The 9984-nt window shown below is 37.4% G+C and overlaps 1 pseudogene; it reads right to left on the minus strand.

Moving 5' to 3' along the window:
- Nucleotides 1-8648: 8648 nt before the first annotated feature.
- LOC150068941 (heterogeneous nuclear ribonucleoproteins A2/B1 pseudogene) lies at nucleotides 8649-9718 on the minus strand (annotated as a pseudogene).
- Nucleotides 9719-9984: the final 266 nt, after the last annotated feature.

Below are 9984 nucleotides of genomic sequence, written 5' to 3' on the forward strand. Positions count from 1 at the left end.
GAGTTTGCTCTTTTCATGAATTTTGGTTTATGAGCTGCAGAAATTTGGCAGACTACAAAATTAGGTTTTCTTTTCTTTTCTTTTATTTGTGACAATACTAGGGTTTGAACTCAAGGTCTGTGCTCTCTCAGCTGGTATTTTACCACTTGAACTCTACCTCCAGCCCAACTTTTTGTTGAAAATTTTTGTAGGTTGAGTCCAATAAACTTTTTCTGCTCAAGCTAGCACTGAACTGCCCTCCTTCAGATCTCAACTTCTCCAATAGTTAGGAGTATAGGTATGAGCCAACAGTAGCTGGATGAATTTGATTTTTGATGGGCATGCAGGGCTGGGGAAGCAAGGAAAAAGGCTATGTTCAATGAAAGGATAAAGAGCAGACAAGTGTATCTGACACTGGGGGCTGATCCCTGTCATAGCTGCAGAGATCTGAAGATCATGATTCAAAGCCAGATGGCATAAAAAAAAAAGTCCATGAGACTCTAACTACCAAAAATCAAGGGTTGAAAATGTGGCTCAAGCAGCAGAGCATCAACCTGGCATGAAAAACATAAGGTTCCGTATCAAAGCCATGCACATGCACACACACAGGCACACATGGAGGCACACACACACACACACACACACACACACACACACACACACACACACACACGCAGTAGAGCCTTCCTAGAAGATAAATTAGCAATTGTGAAGAAGAGAGTACAAATGAAACAAATTTGCATTTAAGAGAACACACCTACCAAAAAATCACAAACAGAAGCTTGAAAAGTTTTTATAGGAATAAATCCAAACATCCTGAAAATCACATAATATTTAAATAGAGTAAAAATGCAAAATTTCAGGAAACATTTGGACAGTTGATGAATGGTGGTTCAGGAGTGTAACTTAAGTAGAAGAAAAGGTAAAACTAATCACATGAAGCTTGTTTTAATCATGGTAGTATCTGGCTAAATAAAAACAATTGAAAATAAAAACAATTGAAGAGTAAAATTAGCTGACAAAGCCTTGAGAGCATCATAGAAATAAACCTATTTAGATTTTACCCAGGTGCCTATGGCTTGTGCTATCTACTCAGGAGGCTGAGATCTGAGGATCACAATTAGAAGCCAGACAGGAAAGGTTAAGTCTTCAGTAAGTCTTATCTCCAGATAACCACCAAAAACTAGAAGTGGAGTTGTGGCTTAAGTGGTAGTGCACTAGCCCCCAAAGCTAAGAGACAATGTTCAAGCCCTGAGTTTTAGCCCCAGTATTGGCATGCACACACACACACACACACACACACACACACACACACACACAAAACTAAAATAAATATAGATTAATTTTGTATAGTAACCTGCATAAGAATCTTCAAGCAACTATAAAGTTGAATTGAAACCCATTTGTACAACTATTTAATTTTTTTTTCAATGGGTGGTGATTGCACTGAGGGTCTAAGTACTGTCTCTGAGCTTTTCGCCAAGGATAGTACTCTATCATGTTGAATCACTTCTGGTTTTCTTTTTTTTTTTTTTTTGCCAGTCCTGGGCTTGAGCTCAGGGCCTGAGCACTGTCCTTGGACTTTCTCAAGGCTAGAGCTCTACCACTTGAGCCTCAGCACCACTTCTGGCTTTTTTCTATGTATGTGGTACTGAGGAATCGAACCCAGGTCTTCATGAATGCTAGGCAAGCACTTTAACCAATAGGCCAAACTCCCGGCCCCTCACTTCTGGTTTTCTGTAGATAAGAGTCTCACAGACTTTCCTCCCTGGGATGGCTCTGAACATAATCCTCTGAACACAGCCTCCTGTATATGTAGGACTACAGTCATGAGCTACCATGATCCAGCGTAAAAATAAATTTCAAAGCACATAAAATAAAAATGGATCAATGTTCAAGAAATAATGTACCCATTACCTGGTGAATGTAACTGTAACCCCTCTATATGTTACACTGACAATAAAATACAATAAAAAAATAAAAATAAATAAATAAAAATGGGCAAAACTATGAGGAATAGAAAATACTTGAGAAATCAACATCAAGTAACACATTTCATTCAATACACACATAATACACAAATACATATATGTGACATATAACCATATTCATAGAATAATTATTGAATGCATAATATGATTTTATTTAAATGTGGTATATACTCATTAGAAGAATGGTTTGATTCAAATGATCTTCAATAAAGTGCAATTAGGTTAAGAATCATAAGCTTTACATAATATTTAAATTAGGTTAGAAAGATACATCATTCTTATTATCGTTGCCACTACTAGTCTCCAAACTCAGGACCTCAAAGTTGCTTGGCATGCTGGTTCAGCTACAGCTCTATCACTAGCCAAGATCTGTGTATATTATTTGTTTGAAATACAGTCTCATGGGCTTTTTGGCTTCAGCTGGCTTTGAACCACAATCTTTGTGTTCTCAACTTCCTCAGTAGTATGAAAGCTATAAGCCACAAGCACTTGGCTTCAGTGATATATTATCTATACTGGATATATATTATGAGTTCTATGTTAAGAAGTAGACAACATGCAATATACACAAGATATTATATTGCATGCAAAGTATTATATACCCACAATCTATATTATCTTTCATGTATCATGTCATGTACTTTAGCTAGAGAATTTTGAGAAAAATGGCCTTTAAATAATAAGTCAGTATGTAAAGTTAACTCAGGCATTATATGATTTTGTAATCATCTTTACTCAGCTAAATTTTTAAGTGGTAATTGTGCTTTCAATAGTTATCTGCCATCATGTTTACCAGGCCTCTTTCATTCTTTGGCTACTGTGCTTCATAAAACATTTCAGGTGGCTTAGAACAAATAAGAACACTATAGGAAGCACTACCTAAAGATAGAATCATATTAAGGGATGGAACCTGGTTGAATCAAGGAAAAGATGAGTGTGCAGAATTACTTTCAACGTGCTTAACACAATCACTACTGTTCAAACACAGAGTGTGTCTTCTTACAGGAAGTACAGGTTCTGGAGGAGTCAATATTACTTAGTTTTAAAACTTTCTAATTAATATCTAATATTGTTATTACTCCATACGCAAAAGGCATGATTTATTTTATAATTCTTCATCTAATGTGACAGCTATTTGGAGCGCAATATGCAAGTATACATAATACTATACAATGCATAAAATGTTATTATGGTAGGTATTTATATGACTATTTTTGTGCTTCTTTATAATAACAAGATGGAAAAATGGCTTCAAGTGCTTTCACAGAATCTTAAACATTCCTAAAAGGGAAATTCCAGTTGTGTTTACCTGTGAGAGAAAGAATAATCTACATTTTTGTGGGACTACAGAGCCTTGCTTTGCACAATACACATGGGTAGTTACGTGCAAAAGAAATGTTATTTATAAAGAGATTTCAAAACTGAAATTGAAATAGTATTTACCTCTCTTCATATACAGGACAAGGATTGTCACAGACATCCTCAGAAGTTCTGATGAGACATGTAATGACATTTCAGTCAAAGAATGCACCAATTTTAATAAGATGGAACTCGCTTTAACCACATTCAACAACTGCCAGTGGCTTACGCTTCTAATCCTAGCTACTCAAGAGGCTAAGATCTAAGACCCACAGTTAGAAGCCAGTCCTGACACAAAATTTTGTGAAAATCAATCAATAAAAACCAGAAGTGGTGCCATGGATGAAGTGGTAGAGTGCTAGCCTTTTGCAAAGGAAGCTCAGGGACAGAGCCAGGCCCAAAGTTCCAGCCCCAGGACAGGCAAATCAAAAAATTACAAATGCCATTTGAACATGGGTTATGTTGTACACATGGATTTTTTAGATTATGCTTCAAGCTTTTAATTAGCCTTTAACTGTAGCTCATTGCATTTAACATTGTGTTTCACACAAAGTACATAGCACAACCCACTCTGAAACATTAAAACTGATCATAGAACTGAGTACTAGTGGCTCATGCCTGTAATCGTATCTACAGAAGACATTGTGCTCTAAAGGATCACAATCCATCCAGAGACTCTCTGAGTAGAAAATTCTGTGAGATTCCCATCCACAATTATCCAGCATAAACTAGGACTGGGAGCATGGTTCAAATGGTAGACCAACAGTTGCTCAACAGGAAAGCAGAGGAATGAAGTGGAGATATGGAGCAAGTGATAGAGCACCAGCATTAAGGATATAAGCTAAGGAAGAGTTCAAGGTCCTAAGTTCAAGCCCAGAAACAAGCATTAAATTATGACCACAGGATCACAGGAGGAATGATGCAGTAGAAACAAAAAAGTAAATGTAGGCATAATCATTCCATATTTCAATTTTTAGCAAACTTGAAGCCAATGCATCCAGGTCCATTTGTGGAAAGTTGCTGTCTATTGAGAGTCAGGGCACTCACTCCTTACTCTAGAGGGTTCATTCTGCACACCCCCCCACGGTGAGACAAATCTCCTCCTTTGCATGGCATTATTTCTAGCTTTCATAGTGCCTACCATTACACTTTCCCTTATGTCTCAATTTTATGGTTTTATCATAGGTAACATGTCAAATGGCTAGCACCTCTGCATGCAGACACTGTCAGACCACAAACCAACACAGTCACTTACCCACTGAAGACCCAGTGTGACTAAGGTGTAGAAATGTTTGCGTCTCATGAGGTTACTTAATCTGACAGCAGGTATTCCCAGGTAGGAGTAAACTGGTGCTTAGGAGGAAGTGTCAGATGATTGCCCTCACTAATGTAGCGATTTCCATAATCAAATACTATGATTCATGGGGATGGCTTCTGGAGTACTTTAATTCTTTGCCTAATAGCCACCCTAAGTTCCTGACAACTGCAGACATTCAAATCTGTCTTTTTTATCATGAGTTTGTTGGATATACCAAGGGGTAATTTATTTTTAGAAAAATCATAGTTAAGTGAATAGACCAATTGCTTGCCATTCTCTAGTGTTGCCTGAATTTTCTAATGTTCCTTTAGAATTTTGATTCTTGAGTTTTATATAATAGTTCTTGTACATACATAGTATAAAGCTGGTAATTGACTCTCATATGTATGTATAGTCAATTTAAGTGAGTAGTTAGTTTTATTCTCAGAAGTTCAATCCTGATTTTCTGCTTAGACCCTAATGTATTTGCAGCATATAAAGTATTCTTAAGCAGTTTTATTGTTTGTTTGTTTGTTTTGCCAATTCTAGGCTTCAATTCAGGGCCTGAGCACTATCCTTGGGCGTTTTCAAGGCTAGCGCTCTACCACATGAGCCACAGCACCACTTCCGGCTTTTTCTACATATGTAGTACTGAGGAATCAAACCCAGGCTTTTTTTCATGATAGACAAGCATTCTACCACTAGGCCAAACTCCTGGCCCCAAAGCATTTTTATGTTTTCTTAAGTATTCTTATGTTTTGATGTATGATCTGATTTAGTCTGATATTGTTACATAATGCATAGTTTTCTATGCTTACCCATGTTAGATCTAGATATTTCAAGAGGGATTTTGGTAATTGCATTTCTGTGTCCCAGATTTGAAATTAAAAAAAAAAACAACAAAGGTAAATAGGAGATTGCAGGTTCATTTGATTATTGAGAAATTATAAACAATAACTAAAAATACTATTCCTGACCGGTAGAGCAGAAAGTATTGTCTTACTGTCCACCAATAACTGTGATACAACATGATTATTCCATCTTAAAACTTAAATTTTCTTCTATCTAAAATCTGCACAGCATAACAAGAATTTTCTCTACTTGTGTCTGCATGGTACTTCATATATATGTTTTATTCAACTAAATTTGCCTATAGTTGTCTGTCATTATCTCTGTAAAGAGCTTTTCAAAAATTTAGATGTCAGACTTAGCTGCCAAGTTGGTTTTGTTTTGTAAAAATACCCTACTTGACCACCTGCAAGTGGTCAGGACCACCTGGTTTCATCCTTGTAGTTATTGACTATGGACATCGTAAGGTGACATCATAAGGTGACTACCACCTGTGTATGGTGTTTACCTTTAAAAGCTCAGCCCCAGGGAAGGTTGAGGCTGCTCTCTACCAGCCTAAAGGTGGAGAGTAGCCACTGTGTTGGTATTTAAATGACTCATAGCTCTGTTCACTGAGTACTGGTGACTCAATTGCTAGGGGTTCAGCCCCTTCTAAATGGCTGAGATATTACAGATATATTAACCTATTCCATACACCTTTAAGTGTGTTATACATAATTCTGATTTCCTTCTCCATTAAAAATGCCTTTTTAAATGAAATATTCACAGGAATGAGTTCGAAGAGGCTCTCTGTCCTTCCAATTTTTTCACTTCCTGGGTATACATAATCAAGAGTGCAGTTTGTTAGTTTAACACTCCATTGAGCCTCTATGTTTTTATTTTGGTCTGCTATCCAAGGAACTTGTAAAACCACCTCTGCTAGACAATGGCTTCTGCCTATAATTCTAGCTAAGTAGGAGTCAGAGGTCTGTGGATCTGATTTAAAGCCATCCCAACCAGAAAAGTTTGTGAGATGTGTAACACCATTTAATACCAAATAGCCAAAAGTGAATCTGAGGTCAAAGTGACAGAACTCTAGTCTTGGGTGAAAAAGCTATGAAAGAGGTAAAATCCTGAGTTCAAGGGAGTGCTAGGGATATGACTGAGTGGTAGAGTACATACTTAGCCTTCATGAAGCACACAAAAAAAAGAAGTAAAAAGAAACCCATAAGGGATACTGTGGCTCAAAGGGGTAGAGTGCTAATGTTGAGCAAATGGAAGCTCAAGGACAGTGCTCAAACCCTGAGCTCAAGGGCCAGGGCTGGCAAAAACAAATAAACAAATAAGTAAATAAATAAATATGTTTTCTTAACTTCCCATAGTCTAGAATCTACCCCTGATTCTTCTGGAGTATCATTGGATAAGTGAATCAGCCATCACTTAATGATGATAGTATCATCTCTTAGAGTTGTCAGCTCTTTCAGTTGGTTTTGAGGATATCTACTTATACTATAGGGAGTCTGATGGACCAATTTTTCTATTTGAACTTTACTTACATTATACATACATACAATTTTTATTTCTTCCCCATTATCATTTTATATCTTCATGTCCCTTTTTTTCAGTTAAAGAAAATATGGCATTACTAAAATACATATGTTTTACAAATTGATATACTGTGGTAAATGGAGAATGTGTCTTTAGGATGGTTTTGGTTTCATTTAAACCAAAAGAGATATAACCAATGAAATCTTTATCATTTTCAAGTTTTTAGAGCTGAGAGCTATCTACATATGAACTCATTTGATATTATATTTGTGTTCTGCATCTATGTGAAACATTACAAATGTCACAACTTTAGGATATTAACCAAGTAAAATAATAAAATATACAGATAAATTACTGCAGTTTGCAGCAATGCATGGATTAATGAAATGAATGTTAATTCTCTTATAGCAAAAAATGAATTTTCATTTTTAAAAACTGAAAAGAATTTGCCACTTGAGAACATAAATTTTAAAAACATCAACTACTGAAACTTCAGTGTGAGTATTTGTTCTTAACAAATAATGAACTAGTTCTTAATGATAAGAATAATAACGATTCCATTTCCAATGCAAAGAAAACAGTTAAGCTAGAAGATAGGTTCATCAAATGGCTTCTTATGGAAAGAAGAATCCATAGGTTTTTTTTTGCCAGTCCTGGGGTTCAGCTCAGGGTCTGAGCACTGTCCTTGGACTTTCTCAAGGCTAGAGCTCTACCACTTGATCCTCAGCATCACTTCCAGCTTTTTTTTTCTATGTATGTGGTACTGAGGAATCAAACCCAGGTCTTCGTGCATGCTAGTCAAGCAGTCTACCACTAGGCCAAACTCCCGGCTGAATCCATAAATTTTTAAGGAAGAAAATGGGAAAATTCAAGGGTAAAAAAATGAATGTAATCTATAACAAAGTTGTCAAAGATATTTTTTCCTTTAGAATTATTTTATTAAATCATAAATGTACAACAGCTTCTTAACTCTTCACACACACTTAATTTTTTTTTTTTTTGCCAGTCCTGGGCTTGAGCTCAGGGCCTGAGCACTGTCCTTGGACTTTCTCCAGGCTAGAGCTCTACCACTTGATCCTCAGCACCACTTCTGGCTTTTTTCTATGTATGTGATACTGAGGAATTGAACCCGGGTCTTCCTGCATGCTAGGCAAGCACTCTACCACTAGGCCAAACGCCCTGCCCCGCACTTAAATTTTTAAAGGAAAAATATTATATCTTATTACACCATGATCCTGGCTAAAAGCTTTTCAAAACCATTGAGAAAAATATTAAAAAATACTTCACATGTCACCTGAAACTTACAAATTTAACATTATCAAAGAAGGAATGCTTCTACAAAGAATTTCTCTTTCAAAGACCACTAGAAATAAACAATTATAAAGCTAAGAAACTGTCTCAAAGGCATTTGTTTTTGTTTTTGCAATTCTCCCTCCACAGTAAGGTTATTAAATACCCCAATCCATTCACAAAATGGCTCTCTGCATCTGCTCGGTGTCTTCTGCCATATCACTGCATATTATGCATGACTGAGATAAGAGTTTCCTTAACATTGTTATTTCAATAACCTGAAGCTGTTCTGTTACCTCTGGGCACTCATCCTCTCCTATTTATACAGTAACGCCCATGTAAAGTAAGGAAGAAGCTCAGTATCTGCTCCTCCCACCATAACCACCACTTTCACCCCTGACTCTTGAACCATAGTCTCCTCCACCATATCCTCCCCCCATGTTCCTGCTACCACCAAAGTTTCCACTCTTCATTGGACCGTAGTTAGAAGGTTGCTGATTGTAATTTCCAAAACCATTGTAATTTCCATTTCCATAATTTCCTCCTCCATAGTTGTCATAATCACCTCCGTAGCCCCTACCCTGGTTGCATTATCCAGGTCCTCCACCATCATATCCTCCACTTCCTCCTCCATAACCAGGGCTACCTCCAAAATTGCCATCTCCAGGTCTTCCTCCATACCCATTATAGCCATCCCCAAATCCACGTCCACTTCCATATCCATCATATCCCCCTCTAAAGTTACTTCCTGGTCCTGGACCATAATTTCCACCACCACCACCACGAGAATCCCCCAAACCAAGGTTCCCTCCTCTTCCACTCCTAGAACTTTGGACCTCCTGCATTTCTTGCCTAGACAACGCCTTTCTTACTTCTGCATTATGACCATGACAGTGCGGTATTTTTGCAACACAATTTTATCCACAGGATCAGGGTCATCAAAAGTAACAAAGCCAAAGCCTCTTTTCTTTCCAGACTGTCTATCAGTAATTATTTCAATGGTATCAATTTTTCCATATTCTTCAAAGTAATCCCTAAGGCGATGCTCCTCAGTAGCTTCTTTAATTCCACCAACAGTTTCTTCACAATCACTTGAGCTCCTGGTTTTCCAGACTCTTCTCTTTGCTACAATATGTTTTGGCTCAACCACTCTCCCATCAATTGAATGAGGCCTGGCGGCCATGGCAGCATCAACTTCTGCCATAGATGAGAAAGTTACAAAACCAAATCCTCTTGATCTTCTGCTTGCGGGATCCCTCATAACCACACAGTCTGTGAGCTTTCCCCATTGCTCATAGTAGTTTCTCAAACTTTCTTCTGTTGTTTCAAAGCTTAAGCCACCAATAAAGAGTTTATGAAACTGCTTCTTTTCTCTCTCCATCGCATACTCAGTCGCTTCAGCCCGATTTCCCGCAGCCAAGCGAGATGAGAGAGATCTCTGCCAAGGAACACGAACCCGACTCGTCCTGGCGCTGTAGTGAGAGCTGTGGCTGCTCGAGAAGCACTGCCGAGAGCACCTCCACAAGGGACCCGACGCTGCTGTTACTCTCAAAGATATTTTTAAAGTCTTATTTTTATTTGTGTTATTAAGGAATACTTTTACTATTTCTCAAGTCTTTACTATAATCTCAGAAAGACTATAGAAATACTTATCTCAAATATAGACTATAGAAATAAATCATGACAGCTTTA

This window comes from Megascapheus bottae, chromosome 1, assembly GCF_031878675.1.
Source record: "Megascapheus bottae isolate mThoBot1 chromosome 1, mThoBot2.hap1, whole genome shotgun sequence".
NCBI lineage: Eukaryota > Metazoa > Chordata > Mammalia > Rodentia > Geomyidae > Megascapheus > Megascapheus bottae.